General features: G+C 37.2%; 12 non-coding genes across 12 annotated transcripts; all 12 read right to left on the bottom strand.

Moving 5' to 3' along the window:
• Nucleotides 1–546: 546 nt before the first annotated feature.
• On the bottom strand, nt 547–637 carry TRNAR-UCU (transfer RNA arginine (anticodon UCU)). Its single transcript is given in 2 exon segments — nt 547–582; nt 601–637. It is a non-coding gene; the product is annotated as a tRNA-Arg (tRNA).
• Nucleotides 638–2,555: 1,918 nt separating this feature from the next.
• TRNAR-UCU (transfer RNA arginine (anticodon UCU)) lies at nt 2,556–2,646 on the bottom strand. The gene is given in 2 exon segments: nt 2,556–2,591; nt 2,610–2,646. It is a non-coding gene; the product is annotated as a tRNA-Arg (tRNA).
• Nucleotides 2,647–4,566: 1,920 nt separating this feature from the next.
• TRNAR-UCU (transfer RNA arginine (anticodon UCU)) lies at nt 4,567–4,657 on the bottom strand. The gene is given in 2 exon segments: nt 4,567–4,602; nt 4,621–4,657. It is a non-coding gene; the product is annotated as a tRNA-Arg (tRNA).
• Nucleotides 4,658–6,577: 1,920 nt separating this feature from the next.
• Nucleotides 6,578–6,668, bottom strand: TRNAR-UCU (transfer RNA arginine (anticodon UCU)). Its single transcript is given in 2 exon segments — nt 6,578–6,613; nt 6,632–6,668. It is a non-coding gene; the product is annotated as a tRNA-Arg (tRNA).
• Nucleotides 6,669–8,586: 1,918 nt separating this feature from the next.
• Nucleotides 8,587–8,677, bottom strand: TRNAR-UCU (transfer RNA arginine (anticodon UCU)). Its single transcript is given in 2 exon segments — nt 8,587–8,622; nt 8,641–8,677. It is a non-coding gene; the product is annotated as a tRNA-Arg (tRNA).
• A 1,920-nt stretch (nt 8,678–10,597) lies between these two features.
• Nucleotides 10,598–10,688, bottom strand: TRNAR-UCU (transfer RNA arginine (anticodon UCU)). Its single transcript is given in 2 exon segments — nt 10,598–10,633; nt 10,652–10,688. It is a non-coding gene; the product is annotated as a tRNA-Arg (tRNA).
• Nucleotides 10,689–12,606: 1,918 nt separating this feature from the next.
• TRNAR-UCU (transfer RNA arginine (anticodon UCU)) lies at nt 12,607–12,697 on the bottom strand. The gene is given in 2 exon segments: nt 12,607–12,642; nt 12,661–12,697. It is a non-coding gene; the product is annotated as a tRNA-Arg (tRNA).
• Nucleotides 12,698–14,617: 1,920 nt separating this feature from the next.
• On the bottom strand, nt 14,618–14,708 carry TRNAR-UCU (transfer RNA arginine (anticodon UCU)). Its single transcript is given in 2 exon segments — nt 14,618–14,653; nt 14,672–14,708. It is a non-coding gene; the product is annotated as a tRNA-Arg (tRNA).
• A 1,918-nt stretch (nt 14,709–16,626) lies between these two features.
• On the bottom strand, nt 16,627–16,717 carry TRNAR-UCU (transfer RNA arginine (anticodon UCU)). Its single transcript is given in 2 exon segments — nt 16,627–16,662; nt 16,681–16,717. It is a non-coding gene; the product is annotated as a tRNA-Arg (tRNA).
• A 1,920-nt stretch (nt 16,718–18,637) lies between these two features.
• On the bottom strand, nt 18,638–18,728 carry TRNAR-UCU (transfer RNA arginine (anticodon UCU)). The gene is given in 2 exon segments: nt 18,638–18,673; nt 18,692–18,728. It is a non-coding gene; the product is annotated as a tRNA-Arg (tRNA).
• Nucleotides 18,729–20,648: 1,920 nt separating this feature from the next.
• Nucleotides 20,649–20,739, bottom strand: TRNAR-UCU (transfer RNA arginine (anticodon UCU)). Its single transcript is given in 2 exon segments — nt 20,649–20,684; nt 20,703–20,739. It is a non-coding gene; the product is annotated as a tRNA-Arg (tRNA).
• Nucleotides 20,740–21,066: 327 nt separating this feature from the next.
• TRNAK-UUU (transfer RNA lysine (anticodon UUU)) lies at nt 21,067–21,139 on the bottom strand. Its single transcript has one exon. It is a non-coding gene; the product is annotated as a tRNA-Lys (tRNA).
• Nucleotides 21,140–21,641: the final 502 nt, after the last annotated feature.

Raw genomic sequence — 21,641 nt, forward strand, 5'->3', positions numbered from 1 at the left:
AATTGATATACCTTTTCTTTAACCAAGCCGCCTGAACAGGGACTTGAACCCTGGGCCCTCAGATTAAAAGACTGATGCTCTCCCGACTGAGCTATCCAGGCTCGGAGAGGCCGCTCCACAAAATGACCTTATCAACATTTGGAAGTGTCCCAACTATCACTACGTTTCTTAAGATGGTTGCCGGTATTAAGTACTGAATACGCGGAATATAATAATGAATTGGTACTTCAAGCATTTGAAATCTCTTCAGTAAATGTAACCTTATTGTAAGTCCTGAAATTGCTACTATCTAATTTTTTTTGCTGACTTAGAAGTCATATGTTTTTATTGACATTGTAAAATGAAGGAAGGGCCCAAAAACTTACTTCTGAGTAAATTACATTTTCATAAGTACAGCTGCCAATTTCCTCTTCTGCAAAGATTGCGTAATTTGAATAGTATCTATTTAAAATAGACTTCCTTTCACTGCCCTTTTTGGTGAAGCAGAAGCATGCATGCACTGTTTATTACTCTTTTAAACAGTTATGAAGTAAATAGGGATAAAACTGACTCTGGTGGGATTTGAACCCACAACCTTTGAATATCTTTTTTACATTCACCTAGAAGTCCAATGCGCTATCCATTGCGCCACAGAGCCAATATGCTCTGATTAGGTGCAGAGATATTCTGAAATGAAATAATGTTGATCAGCTTTATAAAGTTCATTTGATACTATAACCATGGATTTATTTTGAATATTGAATTGGGGAAATTATATTCACCGTCTCAAGTTACATGATACCTTAGGTAAGTCTACGTACGACTTAAGTTTAGTCAAATGGCACATGATATATGAGGCAGATGTGCATTTCACAACTCCATGAAAGACGTTTTTGCAATTTTAGTAATGGAATATCTTATTCGTCATGCAGGGGAACACAAAAAGAGCATCCAATTAGAGTAATTTTTCTTTAAAGGAAGCAACCGCCTGAACAGGGACTTGAACCCTGGACCCTCAGATTAAAAGTCTGATGCTCTACGGACTGAGCTATCCAGGCTCTGCTATACTCTGTCTTAAAATCAGCTAAACAAATGTGGACGTACACTGACCTACACTCTGTGTATTAATATGGTTACATATATTAGCAATCAAATTTGTAGAGTTTAATAACAAATTGATGTTTTAACCCCTCCCATGCTCATGACGAGCTCAGCTCGTCGTGCAGTACACTTGTCGTGTGCTTATGACGAGCTGAGCTCGTCATGAACAATGGATTTACAGATCATTCAGCACAGGAGGAAAATCTCCTGTAGCATTGAAGGTGTTAAGCATTTGAAATTTCAGCAGCACACGTAATCCATTTTAAATCCTGAAATTTGTACTATCTCATTTTCGGCTGACTTAGAAATCATGTGTCTAAAATGACCTTGTGAAATCAATAAAGTGCCAAATACTATTACTACCTACTAAATTACATACATTTTCAGCAGTTTCTTTGGGAACTTCCTCTTGGGCATAGATTATGCAATGTTTTCAAAGCAAACAGTCTCTGTTTAAGTAGACTTTCTTTCACTGCCATTTTGGTAAATGTTTCTGGTGATGCAGACGCAGGCATTGCTTGTTACTGCTTCAATTAGTTATAAAATAAGAGGAGGGATAAAATTGACCCAGCTGGTGTTTGAACACAAAGCCTTTGAATGCTTTTGCTACATTCGTCTAGGACTCCAAGCCGCTATCCATTGCACTAGAGATCCGACCTGATTCAACACGGTGATCAGAGATTCACAAATAAAAAGATGACCTATCAGCTGTTGACCAACTTTATCAAGTTAATCGGACACTACCTTACATTTTGAACATTGAATTGGGTAAAAGATAATCAACAAACTACATGATACAGTTTGGGTAAGTCTTCTTAACCCTTGTCAAAGAATGTAGAAGACAGATGGGTATGTAATGACTTGATTAAGACTTTTTTGAAACATCTCGAATAGGACTCCCCATTCATTGGATCCTGAAAAGAGTATGCAATTGATATACCTTTTCTTTAACCAAGCCGCCTGAACAGGGACTTGAACCCTGGGCCCTCAGATTAAAAGACTGATGCTCTCCCGACTGAGCTATCCAGGCTCGGAGAGGCCGCTCCACAAAATGACCTTATCAACATTTGGAAGTGTCCCAACTATCACTACGTTTCTTAAGATGGTTGCCGGTATTAAGTACTGAATACGCGGAATATAATAATGAATTGGTACTTCAAGCATTTGAAATCTCTTCAGTAAATTTAACCTTATTGTAAGTCCTGAAATTGCTACTATATCATTTTTTTTGCTGACTTAGAAGTCATATGTTTTTATTGACATTGTAAAATTAAGGAAGGGCCCAAAATCTTACTTCTGAGTAAATTACATTTTCATAAGTACAGCTGCCAATTTCCTCTTCTGCAAAGATTGCGTAATTTGAATAGTATCTATTTAAAATAGACTTCCTTTCACTGCCCTTTTTGGTGAAGCAGAAGCATGCATGCACTGTTTATTACTCTTTTAAACAGTTATGAAGTAAATAGGGATAAAACTGACTCTGGTGGGATTCGAACCCACAACCTTTGAATATCTTTTTTACATTCACCTAGAAGTCCAATGCGCTATCCATTGCGCCACAGAGCCAATACGCTCTGATTAGGTGCAGAGATATTCTGAAATGAAATAATGTTGATCAGCTTTATAAAGTTCATTTGATACTATAACCATGGATTTATTTTGAATATTGAATTGGGGAAATTATATTCACCGTCTCAAGTTACATGATACCTTAGGTAAGTCTACGTACGACTTAAGTTTAGTCAAATGGCACATGATATATGAGGCAGATGTGCATTTCACAACTCCATGAAAGACGTTTTTGCAATTTTAGTAATGGAATATCTTATTTTCGTCATGCAGGGGAACACAAAAAGAGCATCCAATTAGAGTAATTTTTCTTTAAAGGAAGCAACCGCCTGAACAGGGACTTGAACCCTGGACCCTCAGATTAAAAGTCTGATGCTCTACCGACTGAGCTATCCAGGGTCTGCTATACTCTGTCTTAAAATCAGCTAAACAAATGTGGACGTACACTGACCTACACTCTGTGTATTAATATGGTTACATATATTAGCAATCAAATTTGTAGAGTTTAATAACAAATTGATGTTTTAACCCCTTCCATGCTCATGACGAGCTCAGCTCGTCGTGCAGTACACTTGTCGTGTGCTTATGACGAGCTGAGCTCGTCATGAACAATGGATTTACAGATCATTCAGCACAGGAGGAAAATCTCCTGTAGCATTGAAGGTGTTAAGCATTTGAAATTTCAGCAGCACACGTAATCCATTTTAAATCCTGAAATTTGTACTATCTCATTTTCGGCTGACTTAGAAATCATGTGTCTAAAATGACCTTGTGAAATCAATAAAGTGCCAAATACTATTACTACCTACTAAATTACATACATTTTCAGCAGTTTCTTTGGGAACTTCCTCTTGGGCATAGATTATGCAATGTTTTCAAAGCAAACAGTCTCTGTTTAAGTAGACTTTCTTTCACTGCCATTTTGGTAAATGTTTCTGGTGATGCAGACGCAGGCATTGCTTGTTACTGCTTCAATTAGTTATAAAATAAGAGGAGGGATAAAATTGACCCAGCTGGTGTTTGAACACAAAGCCTTTGAATGCTTTTGCTACATTCGTCTAGGACTCCAAGCCGCTATCCATTGCACTAGAGATCCGACCTGATTCAACACGGTGATCAGAGATTCACAAATAAAAAGATGACCTATCAGCTGTTGACCAACTTTATCAAGTTAATCGGACACTACCTTACATTTTGAACATTGAATTGGGTAAAAGATAATCAACAAACTACATGATACAGTTTGGGTAAGTCTTCTTAACCCTTGTCAAAGAATGTAGAAGACAGATGGGTATGTAATGACTTGATTAAGACTTTTTTGAAACATCTCGAATAGGACTCCCCATTCATTGGATCCTGAAAAGAGTATGCAATTGATATACCTTTTCTTTAACCAAGCCGCCTGAACAGGGACTTGAACCCTGGGCCCTCAGATTAAAAGACTGATGCTCTCCCGACTGAGCTATCCAGGCTCGGAGAGGCCGCTCCACAAAATGACCTTATCAACATTTGGAAGTGTCCCAACTATCACTACGTTTCTTAAGATGGTTGCCGGTATTAAGTACTGAATACGCGGAATATAATAATGAATTGGTACTTCAAGCATTTGAAATCTCTTCAGTAAATTTAACCTTATTGTAAGTCCTGAAATTGCTACTATATCATTTTTTTTGCTGACTTAGAAGTCATATGTTTTTATTGACATTGTAAAATTAAGGAAGGGCCCAAAATCTTACTTCTGAGTAAATTACATTTTCATAAGTACAGCTGCCAATTTCCTCTTCTGCAAAGATTGCGTAATTTGAATAGTATCTATTTAAAATAGACTTCCTTTCACTGCCCTTTTTGGTGAAGCAGAAGCATGCATGCACTGTTTATTACTCTTTTAAACAGTTATGAAGTAAATAGGGATAAAACTGACTCTGGTGGGATTCGAACCCACAACCTTTGAATATCTTTTTTACATTCACCTAGAAGTCCAATGCGCTATCCATTGCGCCACAGAGCCAATACGCTCTGATTAGGTGCAGAGATATTCTGAAATGAAATAATGTTGATCAGCTTTATAAAGTTCATTTGATACTATAACCATGGATTTATTTTGAATATTGAATTGGGGAAATTATATTCACCGTCTCAAGTTACATGATACCTTAGGTAAGTCTACGTACGACTTAAGTTTAGTCAAATGGCACATGATATATGAGGCAGATGTGCATTTCACAACTCCATGAAAGACGTTTTTGCAATTTTAGTAATGGAATATCTTATTTTCGTCATGCAGGGGAACACAAAAAGAGCATCCAATTAGAGTAATTTTTCTTTAAAGGAAGCAACCGCCTGAACAGGGACTTGAACCCTGGACCCTCAGATTAAAAGTCTGATGCTCTACCGACTGAGCTATCCAGGGTCTGCTATACTCTGTCTTAAAATCAGCTAAACAAATGTGGACGTACACTGACCTACACTCTGTGTATTAATATGGTTACATATATTAGCAATCAAATTTGTAGAGTTTAATAACAAATTGATGTTTTAACCCCTTCCATGCTCATGACGAGCTCAGCTCGTCGTGCAGTACACTTGTCGTGTGCTTATGACGAGCTGAGCTCGTCATGAACAATGGATTTACAGATCATTCAGCACAGGAGTAAAATCTCCTGTAGCATTGAAGGTGTTAAGCATTTGAAATTTCAGCAGCACACGTAATCCATTTTAAATCCTGAAATTTGTACTATCTCATTTTCGGCTGACTTAGAAATCATGTGTCTAAAATGACCTTGTGAAATCAATAAAGTGCCAAATACTATTACTACCTACTAAATTACATACATTTTCAGCAGTTTCTTTGGGAACTTCCTCTTGGGCATAGATTATGCAATGTTTTCAAAGCAAACAGTCTCTGTTTAAGTAGACTTTCTTTCACTGCCATTTTGGTAAATGTTTCTGGTGATGCAGACGCAGGCATTGCTTGTTACTGTTTCAATTAGTTATAAAATAAGAGGAGGGATAAAATTGACCCAGCTGGTGTTTGAACACAAAGCCTTTGAATGCTTTTGCTACATTCGTCTAGGACTCCAAGCCGCTATCCATTGCACTAGAGATCCGACCTGATTCAACACGGTGATCAGAGATTCACAAATAAAAAGATGACCTATCAGCTGTTGACCAACTTTATTAAGTTAATCGGACACTACCTTACATTTTGAACATTGAATTGGTTAAAAGATAATCAACAAACTACATGATACAGTTTGGGTAAGTCTTCTTAACCCTTGTCAAAGAATGTATAAGACAGATGGGTATGTAATGACTTGATTAAGACTTTTTTGAAACATCTCTAATAGGACTCCCCATTCATTGGATCCTGAAAAGAGTATGCAATTGATATACCTTTTCTTTAACCAAGCCGCCTGAACAGGGACTTGAACCCTGGGCCCTCAGATTAAAAGACTGATGCTCTCCCGACTGAGCTATCCAGGCTCGGAGAGGCCGCTCCACAAAATGACCTTATCAACATTTGGAAGTGTCCCAACTATCACTACGTTTCTTAAGATGGTTGCCGGTATTAAGTACTGAATACGCGGAATATAATAATGAATTGGTACTTCAAGCATTTGAAATCTCTTCAGTAAATGTAACCTTATTGTAAGTCCTGAAATTGCTACTATCTAATTTTTTTTGCTGACTTAGAAGTCATATGTTTTTATTGACATTGTAAAATGAAGGAAGGGCCCAAAAACTTACTTCTGAGTAAATTACATTTTCATAAGTACAGCTGCCAATTTCCTCTTCTGCAAAGATTGCGTAATTTGAATAGTATCTATTTAAAATAGACTTCCTTTCACTGCCCTTTTTGGTGAAGCAGAAGCATGCATGCACTGTTTATTACTCTTTTAAACAGTTATGAAGTAAATAGGGATAAAACTGACTCTGGTGGGATTTGAACCCACAACCTTTGAATATCTTTTTTACATTCACCTAGAAGTCCAATGCGCTATCCATTGCGCCACAGAGCCAATACGCTCTGATTAGGTGCAGAGATATTCTGAAATGAAATAATGTTGATCAGCTTTATAAAGTTCATTTGATACTATAACCATGGATTTATTTTGAATATTGAATTGGGGAAATTATATTCACCGTCTCAAGTTACATGATACCTTAGGTAAGTCTACGTACGACTTAAGTTTAGTCAAATGGCACATGATATATGAGGCAGATGTGCATTTCACAACTCCATGAAAGACGTTTTTGCAATTTTAGTAATGGAATATCTTATTCGTCATGCAGGGGAACACAAAAAGAGCATCCAATTAGAGTAATTTTTCTTTAAAGGAAGCAACCGCCTGAACAGGGACTTGAACCCTGGACCCTCAGATTAAAAGTCTGATGCTCTACGGACTGAGCTATCCAGGCTCTGCTATACTCTGTCTTAAAATCAGCTAAACAAATGTGGACGTACACTGACCTACACTCTGTGTATTAATATGGTTACATATATTAGCAATCAAATTTGTAGAGTTTAATAACAAATTGATGTTTTAACCCCTTCCATGCTCATGACGAGCTCAGCTCGTCGTGCAGTACACTTGTCGTGTGCTTATGACGAGCTGAGCTCGTCATGAACAATGGATTTACAGATCATTCAGCACAGGAGGAAAATCTCCTGTAGCATTGAAGGTGTTAAGCATTTGAAATTTCAGCAGCACACGTAATCCATTTTAAATCCTGAAATTTGTACTATCTCATTTTCGGCTGACTTAGAAATCATGTGTCTAAAATGACCTTGTGAAATCAATAAAGTGCCAAATACTATTACTACCTACTAAATTACATACATTTTCAGCAGTTTCTTTGGGAACTTCCTCTTGGGCATAGATTATGCAATGTTTTCAAAGCAAACAGTCTCTGTTTAAGTAGACTTTCTTTCACTGCCATTTTGGTAAATGTTTCTGGTGATGCAGACGCAGGCATTGCTTGTTACTGCTTCAATTAGTTATAAAATAAGAGGAGGGATAAAATTGACCCAGCTGGTGTTTGAACACAAAGCCTTTGAATGCTTTTGCTACATTCGTCTAGGACTCCAAGCCGCTATCCATTGCACTAGAGATCCGACCTGATTCAACACGGTGATCAGAGATTCACAAATAAAAAGATGACCTATCAGCTGTTGACCAACTTTATCAAGTTAATCGGACACTACCTTACATTTTGAACATTGAATTGGGTAAAAGATAATCAACAAACTACATGATACAGTTTGGGTAAGTCTTCTTAACCCTTGTCAAAGAATGTAGAAGACAGATGGGTATGTAATGACTTGATTAAGACTTTTTTGAAACATCTCGAATAGGACTCCCCATTCATTGGATCCTGAAAAGAGTATGCAATTGATATACCTTTTCTTTAACCAAGCCGCCTGAACAGGGACTTGAACCCTGGGCCCTCAGATTAAAAGACTGATGCTCTCCCGACTGAGCTATCCAGGCTCGGAGAGGCCGCTCCACAAAATGACCTTATCAACATTTGGAAGTGTCCCAACTATCACTACGTTTCTTAAGATGGTTGCCGGTATTAAGTACTGAATACGCGGAATATAATAATGAATTGGTACTTCAAGCATTTGAAATCTCTTCAGTAAATTTAACCTTATTGTAAGTCCTGAAATTGCTACTATATCATTTTTTTTGCTGACTTAGAAGTCATATGTTTTTATTGACATTGTAAAATTAAGGAAGGGCCCAAAATCTTACTTCTGAGTAAATTACATTTTCATAAGTACAGCTGCCAATTTCCTCTTCTGCAAAGATTGCGTAATTTGAATAGTATCTATTTAAAATAGACTTCCTTTCACTGCCCTTTTTGGTGAAGCAGAAGCATGCATGCACTGTTTATTACTCTTTTAAACAGTTATGAAGTAAATAGGGATAAAACTGACTCTGGTGGGATTCGAACCCACAACCTTTGAATATCTTTTTTACATTCACCTAGAAGTCCAATGCGCTATCCATTGCGCCACAGAGCCAATACGCTCTGATTAGGTGCAGAGATATTCTGAAATGAAATAATGTTGATCAGCTTTATAAAGTTCATTTGATACTATAACCATGGATTTATTTTGAATATTGAATTGGGGAAATTATATTCACCGTCTCAAGTTACATGATACCTTAGGTAAGTCTACGTACGACTTAAGTTTAGTCAAATGGCACATGATATATGAGGCAGATGTGCATTTCACAACTCCATGAAAGACGTTTTTGCAATTTTAGTAATGGAATATCTTATTTTCGTCATGCAGGGGAACACAAAAAGAGCATCCAATTAGAGTAATTTTTCTTTAAAGGAAGCAACCGCCTGAACAGGGACTTGAACCCTGGACCCTCAGATTAAAAGTCTGATGCTCTACCGACTGAGCTATCCAGGGTCTGCTATACTCTGTCTTAAAATCAGCTAAACAAATGTGGACGTACACTGACCTACACTCTGTGTATTAATATGGTTACATATATTAGCAATCAAATTTGTAGAGTTTAATAACAAATTGATGTTTTAACCCCTTCCATGCTCATGACGAGCTCAGCTCGTCGTGCAGTACACTTGTCGTGTGCTTATGACGAGCTGAGCTCGTCATGAACAATGGATTTACAGATCATTCAGCACAGGAGTAAAATCTCCTGTAGCATTGAAGGTGTTAAGCATTTGAAATTTCAGCAGCACACGTAATCCATTTTAAATCCTGAAATTTGTACTATCTCATTTTCGGCTGACTTAGAAATCATGTGTCTAAAATGACCTTGTGAAATCAATAAAGTGCCAAATACTATTACTACCTACTAAATTACATACATTTTCAGCAGTTTCTTTGGGAACTTCCTCTTGGGCATAGATTATGCAATGTTTTCAAAGCAAACAGTCTCTGTTTAAGTAGACTTTCTTTCACTGCCATTTTGGTAAATGTTTCTGGTGATGCAGACGCAGGCATTGCTTGTTACTGTTTCAATTAGTTATAAAATAAGAGGAGGGATAAAATTGACCCAGCTGGTGTTTGAACACAAAGCCTTTGAATGCTTTTGCTACATTCGTCTAGGACTCCAAGCCGCTATCCATTGCACTAGAGATCCGACCTGATTCAACACGGTGATCAGAGATTCACAAATAAAAAGATGACCTATCAGCTGTTGACCAACTTTATTAAGTTAATCGGACACTACCTTACATTTTGAACATTGAATTGGTTAAAAGATAATCAACAAACTACATGATACAGTTTGGGTAAGTCTTCTTAACCCTTGTCAAAGAATGTAGAAGACAGATGGGTATGTAATGACTTGATTAAGACTTTTTTGAAACATCTCTAATAGGACTCCCCATTCATTGGATCCTGAAAAGAGTATGCAATTGATATACCTTTTCTTTAACCAAGCCGCCTGAACAGGGACTTGAACCCTGGGCCCTCAGATTAAAAGACTGATGCTCTCCCGACTGAGCTATCCAGGCTCGGAGAGGCCGCTCCACAAAATGACCTTATCAACATTTGGAAGTGTCCCAACTATCACTACGTTTCTTAAGATGGTTGCCGGTATTAAGTACTGAATACGCGGAATATAATAATGAATTGGTACTTCAAGCATTTGAAATCTCTTCAGTAAATGTAACCTTATTGTAAGTCCTGAAATTGCTACTATCTAATTTTTTTTGCTGACTTAGAAGTCATATGTTTTTATTGACATTGTAAAATGAAGGAAGGGCCCAAAAACTTACTTCTGAGTAAATTACATTTTCATAAGTACAGCTGCCAATTTCCTCTTCTGCAAAGATTGCGTAATTTGAATAGTATCTATTTAAAATAGACTTCCTTTCACTGCCCTTTTTGGTGAAGCAGAAGCATGCATGCACTGTTTATTACTCTTTTAAACAGTTATGAAGTAAATAGGGATAAAACTGACTCTGGTGGGATTTGAACCCACAACCTTTGAATATCTTTTTTACATTCACCTAGAAGTCCAATGCGCTATCCATTGCGCCACAGAGCCAATACGCTCTGATTAGGTGCAGAGATATTCTGAAATGAAATAATGTTGATCAGCTTTATAAAGTTCATTTGATACTATAACCATGGATTTATTTTGAATATTGAATTGGGGAAATTATATTCACCGTCTCAAGTTACATGATACCTTAGGTAAGTCTACGTACGACTTAAGTTTAGTCAAATGGCACATGATATATGAGGCAGATGTGCATTTCACAACTCCATGAAAGACGTTTTTGCAATTTTAGTAATGGAATATCTTATTCGTCATGCAGGGGAACACAAAAAGAGCATCCAATTAGAGTAATTTTTCTTTAAAGGAAGCAACCGCCTGAACAGGGACTTGAACCCTGGACCCTCAGATTAAAAGTCTGATGCTCTACGGACTGAGCTATCCAGGCTCTGCTATACTCTGTCTTAAAATCAGCTAAACAAATGTGGACGTACACTGACCTACACTCTGTGTATTAATATGGTTACATATATTAGCAATCAAATTTGTAGAGTTTAATAACAAATTGATGTTTTAACCCCTTCCATGCTCATGACGAGCTCAGCTCGTCGTGCAGTACACTTGTCGTGTGCTTATGACGAGCTGAGCTCGTCATGAACAATGGATTTACAGATCATTCAGCACAGGAGGAAAATCTCCTGTAGCATTGAAGGTGTTAAGCATTTGAAATTTCAGCAGCACACGTAATCCATTTTAAATCCTGAAATTTGTACTATCTCATTTTCGGCTGACTTAGAAATCATGTGTCTAAAATGACCTTGTGAAATCAATAAAGTGCCAAATACTATTACTACCTACTAAATTACATACATTTTCAGCAGTTTCTTTGGGAACTTCCTCTTGGGCATAGATTATGCAATGTTTTCAAAGCAAACAGTCTCTGTTTAAGTAGACTTTCTTTCACTGCCATTTTGGTAAATGTTTCTGGTGATGCAGACGCAGGCATTGCTTGTTACTGCTTCAATTAGTTATAAAATAAGAGGAGGGATAAAATTGACCCAGCTGGTGTTTGAACACAAAGCCTTTGAATGCTTTTGCTACATTCGTCTAGGACTCCAAGCCGCTATCCATTGCACTAGAGATCCGACCTGATTCAACACGGTGATCAGAGATTCACAAATAAAAAGATGACCTATCAGCTGTTGACCAACTTTATCAAGTTAATCGGACACTACCTTACATTTTGAACATTGAATTGGGTAAAAGATAATCAACAAACTACATGATACAGTTTGGGTAAGTCTTCTTAACCCTTGTCAAAGAATGTAGAAGACAGATGGGTATGTAATGACTTGATTAAGACTTTTTTGAAACATCTCGAATAGGACTCCCCATTCATTGGATCCTGAAAAGAGTATGCAATTGATATACCTTTTCTTTAACCAAGCCGCCTGAACAGGGACTTGAACCCTGGGCCCTCAGATTAAAAGACTGATGCTCTCCCGACTGAGCTATCCAGGCTCGGAGAGGCCGCTCCACAAAATGACCTTATCAACATTTGGAAGTGTCCCAACTATCACTACGTTTCTTAAGATGGTTGCCGGTATTAAGTACTGAATACGCGGAATATAATAATGAATTGGTACTTCAAGCATTTGAAATCTCTTCAGTAAATTTAACCTTATTGTAAGTCCTGAAATTGCTACTATATCATTTTTTTTGCTGACTTAGAAGTCATATGTTTTTATTGACATTGTAAAATTAAGGAAGGGCCCAAAATCTTACTTCTGAGTAAATTACATTTTCATAAGTACAGCTGCCAATTTCCTCTTCTGCAAAGATTGCGTAATTTGAATAGTATCTATTTAAAATAGACTTCCTTTCACTGCCCTTTTTGGTGAAGCAGAAGCATGCATGCACTGTTTATTACTCTTTTAAACAGTTATGAAGTAAATAGGGATAAAACTGACTCTGGTGGGATTCGAACCCACAACCTTTGAATATCTTTTTTACATTCACCTAGAAGTCCAATGCGCTATCCATTGCGCCACAGAGCCAATACGCTCTGATTAGGTGCAGAGATATTCTGAAATGAAATAATGTTGATCAGCTTTATAAAGTTCATTTGATACTATAACCATGGATTTATTTTGAATATTGAATTGGGGAAATTATATTCACCGTCTCAAGTTACATGATACCTTAGGTAAGTCTACGTACGACTTAAGTTTAGTCAAATGGCACATGATATATGAGGCAGATGTGCATTTCACAACTCCATGAAAGACGTTTTTGCAATTTTAGTAATGGAATATCTTATTTTCGTCATGCAGGGGAACACAAAAAGAGCATCCAATTAGAGTAATTTTTCTTTAAAGGAAGCAACCGCCTGAACAGGGACTTGAACCCTGGACCCTCAGATTAAAAGTCTGATGCTCTACCGACTGAGCTATCCAGGGTCTGCTATACTCTGTCTTAAAATCAGCTAAACAAATGTGGACGTACACTGACCTACACTCTGTGTATTAATATGGTTACATATATTAGCAATCAAATTTGTAGAGTTTAATAACAAATTGATGTTTTAACCCCTTCCATGCTCATGACGAGCTCAGCTCGTCGTGCAGTACACTTGTCGTGTGCTTATGACGAGCTGAGCTCGTCATGAACAATGGATTTACAGATCATTCAGCACAGGAGTAAAATCTCCTGTAGCATTGAAGGTGTTAAGCATTTGAAATTTCAGCAGCACACGTAATCCATTTTAAATCCTGAAATTTGTACTATCTCATTTTCGGCTGACTTAGAAATCATGTGTCTAAAATGACCTTGTGAAATCAATAAAGTGCCAAATACTATTACTACCTACTAAATTACATACATTTTCAGCAGTTTCTTTGGGAACTTCCTCTTGGGCATAGATTATGCAATGTTTTCAAAGCAAACAGTCTCTGTTTAAGTAGACTTTCTTTCACTGCCATTTTGGTAAATGTTTCTGGTGATGCAGACGCAGGCATTGCTTGTTACTGTTTCAATTAGTTATAAAATAAGAGGAGGGATAAAATTGACCCAGCTGGTGTTTGAACACAAAGCCTTTGAATGCTTTTGCTACATTCGTCTAGGACTCCAAGCCGCTATCCATTGCACTAGAGATCCGACCTGATTCAACACGGTGATCAGAGATTCACAAATAAAAAGATGACCTATCAGCTGTTGACCAACTTTATTAAGTTAATCGGACACTACCTTACATTTTGAACATTGAATTGGTTAAAAGATAATCAACAAACTACATGATACAGTTTGGGTAAGTCTTCTTAACCCTTGTCAAAGAATGTAGAAGACAGATGGGTATGTAATGACTTGATTAAGACTTTTTTGAAACATCTCTAATAGGACTCCCCATTCATTGGATCCTGAAAAGAGTATGCAATTGATATACCTTTTCTTTAACCAAGCCGCCTGAACAGGGACTTGAACCCTGGGCCCTCAGATTAAAAGACTGATGCTCTCCCGACTGAGCTATCCAGGCTCGGAGAGGCCGCTCCACAAAATGACCTTATCAACATTTGGAAGTGTCCCAACTATCACTACGTTTCTTAAGATGGTTGCCGGTATTAAGTACTGAATACGCGGAATATAATAATGAATTGGTACTTCAAGCATTTGAAATCTCTTCAGTAAATGTAACCTTATTGTAAGTCCTGAAATTGCTACTATCTAATTTTTTTTGCTGACTTAGAAGTCATATGTTTTTATTGACATTGTAAAATGAAGGAAGGGCCCAAAAACTTACTTCTGAGTAAATTACATTTTCATAAGTACAGCTGCCAATTTCCTCTTCTGCAAAGATTGCGTAATTTGAATAGTATCTATTTAAAATAGACTTCCTTTCACTGCCCTTTTTGGTGAAGCAGAAGCATGCATGCACTGTTTATTACTCTTTTAAACAGTTATGAAGTAAATAGGGATAAAACTGACTCTGGTGGGATTTGAACCCACAACCTTTGAATATCTTTTTTACATTCACCTAGAAGTCCAATGCGCTATCCATTGCGCCACAGAGCCAATACGCTCTGATTAGGTGCAGAGATATTCTGAAATGAAATAATGTTGATCAGCTTTATAAAGTTCATTTGATACTATAACCATGGATTTATTTTGAATATTGAATTGGGGAAATTATATTCACCGTCTCAAGTTACATGATACCTTAGGTAAGTCTACGTACGACTTAAGTTTAGTCAAATGGCACATGATATATGAGGCAGATGTGCATTTCACAACTCCATGAAAGACGTTTTTGCAATTTTAGTAATGGAATATCTTATTCGTCATGCAGGGGAACACAAAAAGAGCATCCAATTAGAGTAATTTTTCTTTAAAGGAAGCAACCGCCTGAACAGGGACTTGAACCCTGGACCCTCAGATTAAAAGTCTGATGCTCTACGGACTGAGCTATCCAGGCTCTGCTATACTCTGTCTTAAAATCAGCTAAACAAATGTGGACGTACACTGACCTACACTCTGTGTATTAATATGGTTACATATATTAGCAATCAAATTTGTAGAGTTTAATAACAAATTGATGTTTTAACCCCTTCCATGCTCATGACGAGCTCAGCTCGTCGTGCAGTACACTTGTCGTGTGCTTATGACGAGCTGAGCTCGTCATGAACAATGGATTTACAGATCATTCAGCACAGGAGGAAAATCTCCTGTAGCATTGAAGGTGTTAAGCATTTGAAATTTCAGCAGCACACGTAATCCATTTTAAATCCTGAAATTTGTACTATCTCATTTTCGGCTGACTTAGAAATCATGTGTCTAAAATGACCTTGTGAAATCAATAAAGTGCCAAATACTATTACTACCTACTAAATTACATACATTTTCAGCAGTTTCTTTGGGAACTTCCTCTTGGGCATAGATTATGCAATGTTTTCAAAGCAAACAGTCTCTGTTTAAGTAGACTTTCTTTCACTGCCATTTTGGTAAATGTTTCTGGTGATGCAGACGCAGGCATTGCTTGTTACTGCTTCAATTAGTTATAAAATAAGAGGAGGGATAAAATTGACCCAGCTGGTGTTTGAACACAAAGCCTTTGAATGCTTTTGCTACATTCGTCTAGGACTCCAAGCCGCTATCCATTGCACTAGAGATCCGACCTGATTCAACACGGTGATCAGAGATTCACAAATAAAAAGATGACCTATCAGCTGTTGACCAACTTTATCAAGTTAATCGGACACTACCTTACATTTTGAACATTGAATTGGGTAAAAGATAATCAACAAACTACATGATACAGTTTGGGTAAGTCTTCTTAACCCTTGTCAAAGAATGTAGAAGACAGATGGGTATGTAATGACTTGATTAAGACTTTTTTGAAACATCTCTAATAGGACTCCCCATTCATTGGATCCTGAAAAGAGTATGCAATTGATATACCTTTTCTTTAACCAAGCCGCCTGAACAGGGACTTGAACCCTGGGCCCTCAGATTAAAAGACTGATGCTCTCCCGACTGAGCTATCCAGGCTCGGAGAGGCCGCTCCACAAAATGACCTTATCAACATTTGGAAGTGTCCCAACTATCACTACGTTTCTTAAGATGGTTGCCGGTATTAAGTACTGAATACGCGGAATATAATAATGAATTGGTACTTCAAGCATTTGAAATCTCTTCAGTAAATTTAACCTTATTGTAAGTCCTGAAATTGCTACTATCTCATTTTTTTTGCTGACTTAGAAGTCATATGTTTTTATTGACATTGTAAAATTAAGGAAGGGCCCAAAATCTTACTTCTGAGTAAATTACATTTTCATAAGTACAGCTGCCAATTTCCTCTTCTGCAAAGATTGCGTAATTTGAATAGTATCTATTCAAAATAGACTTCCTTTCACTGCCCTTTTTGGTGAAGCAGAAGCATGCATGCACTGTTTATTACTCTTTTAAACAGTTATGAAGTAAATAGGGATAAAACTGACTCTGGTGGGATTCGAACCCACAACCTTTGAATATCTTTTTTACATTCACCTAGAAGTCCAATGCGCTATCCATTGCGCCACAGAGCCAATACGCTCTGATTAGGTGCAGAGATATTCTGAAATGAAATAATGTTGATCAGCTTTATAAAGTTCATTTGATACTATAACCATGGATTTATTTTGAATATTGAATTGGGGAAATTATATTCACCGTCTCAAGTTACATGATACCTTAGGTAAGTCTACGTACGACTTAAGTTTAGTCAAATGGCACATGATATATGAGGCAGATGTGCATTTCACAACTCCATGAAAGACGTTTTTGCAATTTTAGTAATGGAATATCTTATTTTCGTCATGCAGGGGAACACAAAAAGAGCATCCAATTAGAGTAATTTTTCTTTAAAGGAAGCAACCGCCTGAACAGGGACTTGAACCCTGGACCCTCAGATTAAAAGTCTGATGCTCTACCGACTGAGCTATCCAGGGTCTGCTATACTCTGTCTTAAAATCAGCTAAACAAATGTGGACGTACACTGACCTACACTCTATGTATTAATATGGTTACATATATTAGCAATCAAATTTGTAGAGTTTAATAACAAATTGATGTTTTAACCCCTTCCATGCTCATGACGAGCTCAGCTCTTCGTGCAGTACACTTGTCGTGTGCTTATGACGAGCTGAGCTCGTCATGAACAATGGATTTACAGATCATTCAGCACAGGAGGAAAATCTCCTGTAGCATTGAAGGTGTTAAGCATTTGAAATTTCAGCAGCACACGTAATCCATTTTAAATCCTGAAATTTGTACTATCTCATTTTCGGCTGACTTAGAAATCATGTGTCTAAAATGACCTTGTGAAATCAATAAAGTGCCAAATACTATTACTACCTACTAAATTACATACATTTTCAGCAGTTTCTTTGGGAACTTCCTCTTGGGCATAGATTATGCAATGTTTTCAAAGCAAACAGTCTCTGTTTAAGTAGACTTTCTTTCACTGCCATTTTGGTAAATGTTTCTGGTGATGCAGACGCAGGCATTGCTTGTTACTGTTTCAATTAGTTATAAAATAAGAGGAGGGATAAAATTGACCCAGCTGGTGTTTGAACACAAAGCCTTTGAATGCTTTTGCTACATTCGTCTAGGACTCCAAGCCGCTATCCATTGCACTAGAGATCCGACCTGATTCAACACGGTGATCAGAGATTCACAAATAAAAAGATGACCTATCAGCTGTTGACCAACTTTATTAAGTTAATCGGACACTACCTTACATTTTGAACATTGAATTGGTTAAAAGATAATCAACAAACTACATGATACAGTTTGGGTAAGTCTTCTTAACCCTTGTCAAAGAATGTAGAAGACAGATGGGTATGTAATGACTTGATTAAGACTTTTTTGAAACATCTCTAATAGGACTCCCCATTCATTGGATCCTGAAAAGAGTATGCAATTGATATACCTTTTCTTTAACCAAGCCGCCTGAACAGGGACTTGAACCCTGGGCCCTCAGATTAAAAGACTGATGCTCTCCCGACTGAGCTATCCAGGCTCGGAGAGGCCGCTCCACAAAATGACCTTATCAACATTTGGAAGTGTCCCAACTATCACTACGTTTCTTAAGATGGTTGCCGGTATTAAGTACTGAATACGCGGAATATAATAATGAATTGGTACTTCAAGCATTTGAAATCTCTTCAGTAAATTTAACCTTATTGTAAGTCCTGAAATTGCTACTATCTCATTTTTTTTGCTGACTTAGAAGTCATATGTTTTTATTGACATTGTAAAATTAAGGAAGGGCCCAAAATCTTACTTCTGAGTAAATTACATTTTCATAAGTACAGCTGCCAATTTCCTCTTCTGCAAAGATTGCGTAATTTGAATAGTATCTATTCAAAATAGACTTCCTTTCACTGCCCTTTTTGGTGAAGCAGAAGCATGCATGCACTGTTTATTACTCTTTTAAACAGTTATGAAGTAAATAGGGATAAAACTGACTCTGGTGGGATTCGAACCCACAACCTTTGAATATCTTTTTTACATTCACCTAGAAGTCCAATGCGCTATCCATTGCGCCACAGAGCCAATACGCTCTGATTAGGTGCAGAGATATTCTGAAATGAAATAATGTTGATCAGCTTTATAAAGTTCATTTGATACTATAACCATGGATTTATTTTGAATATTGAATTGGGGAAATTATATTCACCGTCTCAAGTTACATGATACCTTAGGTAAGTCTACGTACGACTTAAGTTTAGTCAAATGGCACATGATATATGAGGCAGATGTGCATTTCACAACTCCATGAAAGACGTTTTTGCAATTTTAGTAATGGAATATCTTATTTTCGTCATGCAGGGGAACACAAAAAGAGCATCCAATTAGAGTAATTTTTCTTTAAAGGAAGCAACCGCCTGAACAGGGACTTGAACCCTGGACCCTCAGATTAAAAGTCTGATGCTCTACCGACTGAGCTATCCAGGGTCTGCTATACTCTGTCTTAAAATCAGCTAAACAAATGTGGACGTACACTGACCTACACTCTATGTATTAATATGGTTACATATATTAGCAATCAAATTTGTAGAGTTTAATAACAAATTGATGTTTTAACCCCTTCCATGCTCATGACGAGCTCAGCTCTTCGTGCAGTACACTTGTCGTGTGCTTATGACGAGCTGAGCTCGTCATGAACAATGGATTTACAGATCATTCAGCACAGGAGGAAAATCTCCTGTAGCATTGAAGGTGTTAAGCATTTGAAATTTCAGCAGCACACGTAATCCATTTTAAATCCTGAAATTTGTACTATCTCATTTTCGGCTGACTTAGAAATCATGTGTCTAAAATGACCTTGTGAAATCAATAAAGTGCCAAATACTATTACTACCTACTAAATTACATACATTTTCAGCAGTTTCTTTGGGAACTTCCTCTTGGGCATAGATTATGCAATGTTTTCAAAGCAAACAGTCTCTGTTTAAGTAGACTTTCTTTCACTGCCATTTTGGTAAATGTTTCTGGTGATGCAGACGCAGGCATTGCTTGTTACTGTTTCAATTAGTTATAAAATAAGAGGAGGGATAAAATTGACCCAGCTGGTGTTTGAACACAAAGCCTTTGAATGCTTTTGCTACATTCGTCTAGGACTCCAAGCCGCTATCCATTGCACTAGAGATCCGACCTGATTCAACACGGTGATCAGAGATTCACAAATAAAAAGATGACCTATCAGCTGTTGACCAACTTTATTAAGTTAATCGGACACTACCTTACATTTTGAACATTGAATTGGTTAAAAGATAATCAACAAACTACATGATACAGTTTGGGTAAGTCTTCTTAACCCTTGTCAAAGAATGTAGAAGACAGATGGGTATGTAATGACTTGATTAAGACTTTTTTGAAACATCTCTAATAGGACTCCCCATTCATTGGATCCTGAAAAGAGTATGCAATTGATATACCTTTTCTTTAACCAAGCCGCCTGAACAGGGACTTGAACCCTGGGCCCTCAGATTAAAAGACTGATGCTCTCCCGACTGAGCTATCCAGGCTCGGAGAGGCCGCTCCACAAAATGACCTTATCAACATTTGGAAGTGTCCCAACTATCACTACGTTTCTTAAGATGGTTGCCGGTATTAAGTACTGAATACGCGGAATATAATAATGAATTGGTACTTCAAGCATTTGAAATCTCTTCAGTAAATTTAACCTTATTGTAAGTCCTGAAATTGCTACTATCTCATTTTTTTTGCTGACTTAGAAGTCATATGTTTTTATTGACATTGTAAAATTAAGGAAGGGCCCAAAATCTTACTTCTGAGTAAATTACATTTTCATAAGTACAGCTGCCAATTTCCTCTTCTGCAAAGATTGCGTAATTTGAATAGTATCTATTTAAAATAGACTTCCTTTCACTGCCCTTTTTGGTGAAGCAGAAGCATGCATGCACTGTTTATTACTCTTTTAAACAGTTATGAAATAAATAGGGATAAAACTGACTCTGGTGGGATTCGAACCCACAACCTTTGAATATCTTTTTTACATTCACCTAGAAGTCCAATGCGCTATCCATTGCGCCACAGAGCCAATACGCTCTAATTAGGTGCAGAGATATTCTGAAATGAAATAATGTTGATCAGCTTTATAAAGTTCATTTAATACTATAACCATGGATTTATTTTGAATATTGAATTGGGGAAATTATATTCACCGTCTCAAGTTACATGATACCTTAGGTAAGTCTACGTACGACTTAAGTTTAGTCAAATGGCACATGATATATGAGGCAGATGTGCATTTCACAACTCCATGAAAGACGTTTTTGCAATTTTAGTAATGGAATATCTTATTCGTCATGCAGGGGAACACAAAAAGAGCATCCAATTAGAGTAATTTTTCTTTAAAGGAAGCAACCGCCTGAACAGGGACTTGAACCCTGGACCCTCAGATTAAAAGTCTGATGCTCTACCGACTGAGCTATCCAGGCTCTGCTATACTCTGTCTTAAAATCAGCTAAACAAATGTGGACGTACACTGACCTACACTCTATGTATTAATATGGTTACATATATTAGCAATCAAATTTGTAGAGTTTAATAACAAATTGATGTTTTAACCCCTTCCATGCTCATGACGAGCTCAGCTCTTCGTGCAGTACACTTGTCGTGTGCTTATGACGAGCTGAGCTCGTCATGAACAATGGATTTACAGATCATTCAGCACAGGAGGAAAATCTCCTGTAGCATTGAAGGTGTTAAGCATTTGAAATTTCAGCAGCACACGTAATCCATTTTAAATCCTGAAATTTGTACTATCTCATTTTCGGCTGACTTAGAAATCATGTGTCTAAAATGACCTTGTGAAATCAATAAAGTGCCAAATACTATTACTACCTACTAAATTACATACATTTTCAGCAGTTTCTTTGGGAACTTCCTCTTGGGCATAGATTATGCAATGTTTTCAAAGCAAACAGTCTCTGTTTAAGT

This window comes from Lissotriton helveticus, chromosome 1_1, assembly GCF_964261635.1.
Source record: "Lissotriton helveticus chromosome 1_1, aLisHel1.1, whole genome shotgun sequence".
Classification (NCBI taxonomy): Eukaryota; Metazoa; Chordata; class Amphibia; order Caudata; family Salamandridae; genus Lissotriton; species Lissotriton helveticus.